A 1,972-nucleotide genomic window follows, 5' to 3' on the forward strand; every position below is an offset into this window, starting at 1 on the left:
ATATTTTTTATAAATGCATGTTTTTGTAAAAAAAAATTTAATTATGCTTAATTGATTAAAACATATTTTTTAAGTCTTTAAAAGACTTGATATATTTATTTAAGTTGTTTAAAATTTAGGAGACAAAAATAACTTAAAAAAATAGACAGAAATAGAAATTTTGCCAAAAAAAAGGAGAAAGTAATTCTAGAAAATAAGGAAGAAGCAATTCTATCTGGTGCCCATGCACCGTTGAAAAATTCTGCACAGGTGCGTGTGCATGCACCCACATGTGCGTGCGTACCCTAATCACGGGCTTCATTTAAAATGACACAAAATTTGCAACTTGGGGGGGGTCATATTTGAAGCAATTTATGAAGGGACACACACATCATACACTCATTTTTCTTTTCTTTTTTTTTTAAGGGTTTAGAATTTTGAATTTTTAAAAGAAAAGCTTTAACTTTTCTCTAAAATCAAGAGTTTCTTATGTATTTTTTTTTCTTTTTTGTTTTAGTTTGTTTAATTGTAGTTCTTAGTTTATGATTTCTTATTTTGCTATTCTAGTGTCTTAGAATTTTTTATTATTTTTCTATTTTGTTATTTTATGTCTTTAAATCCTTGTTGAATTCTCATTTTCATTTAATGAATTTAATGTTTTATCTTTTATTATTACTTAATTGATGAGATGTTATTATTGCTTTCTTGAATGATGTAGTTGTAGATTTTACTAATTTTTGCAATTTATGAAGTTTTATATTTATGCACTTCAGGTGTTTGATAAATTGTTTGACTTATTTATAGAGTAGATTTTATATTTTGGGCTTGAGCTAGGAACTTGGGTGAACTTGAGTCATTAATATCCAAATTGATTGATAATTCAGAGATATTAATTAATTTTGTTTTCGCTAATGCTAATTTTTTACTAATTCAATTAGTAAGTTGGTTATGACTTATGGATTAATAAAGTTAATTAAGCCTAATTGGCTTTCCTTTGAATTTGTTCTTTGTAATTATGTTGTAGTTAGTGGCAAGGATAGTAATCCTAAACCCTCAATATTTGTCAAGATCGATCTTTTTAACATTTGAATTTACTTTCATTTCTTAGTTAATTACTTTAATTATTCTTAGTCTTATGGCTTTGCTATTTAATCCTTGTTTGCTCTTTTAATTTCTTGTTATTTAAATTTTCGTCAATTGCTATCAAATCCCTAATTTTTTCATAGCCAATAATAATACATTCGATTGTGATTTATAGGGAGAACGACTCAAAACTAAACTCCTGATTATTGATTTGAAATTGTGACATCTTTTACTAAATTTTGAAAAGTGTTGAATTTGAGTTTAGAGTTACAACGAATCTTTAGTTTTAAACTTACGAATTTTTTAAATCAGTGTTTAGCACTCGCCAAAGATATTAAATCTAAAGATACGTTTCTTGCATAATTGCATTCATTTAAATAGATTTTAGGTTGCGACTGGAACTGAAAACTAGGATTGAGTATTGTATTTGGTGATTAGAAACTAGAACTAAAATTTTAGTTTTGAAATATAAAATTTTTAGTCCATTCAGTATTTTCAAAAAGTAAGACACAAGGATTGAAATTTCTAGAAACGAAAACTGAAATTTTAATAATATTTTTTTATAAAAATATTTTTATTTAACTTTTTAAATTTCAAATCTACCCCTCAATTTTTATATTTATCTTAAACTAAACATGATACTAAGACATAATCCAATTTTATATATTTTATACCAAACATAATAAAAATCTGTCTTTTAATATCTATTTCTCAATTTTAATCTCCCTTCTAAACGCAACATAAATAATTATTAACGGAATAAAAACCAATCTCTATTAATTGTCTAGTCATATTAATTTAGAAACTACTCTATTTTTAAAGTTAAAAAAATAATAAATGAATAAATTGTTTTTTAATAAAATTTAATTAATTTTTTTGTTTTTTAATTAATTTTTATCATACTAATAAA

General features: G+C 24.0%; 1 protein-coding gene across 6 annotated transcripts in view; it reads right to left on the reverse strand.

Annotated features, from left to right (window-relative positions):
- LOC107639757 (cysteine-rich receptor-like protein kinase 25) overlaps window positions 1-1,972 on the reverse strand; it is a 10,414-nt gene that overhangs the window by 6,213 nt on the left and 2,229 nt on the right. The window lies entirely within an intron of this gene.

This window comes from Arachis ipaensis, chromosome B04 (assembly GCF_000816755.2).
Source record: "Arachis ipaensis cultivar K30076 chromosome B04, Araip1.1, whole genome shotgun sequence".
Lineage (NCBI taxonomy): Eukaryota > Viridiplantae > Streptophyta > Magnoliopsida > Fabales > Fabaceae > Arachis > Arachis ipaensis.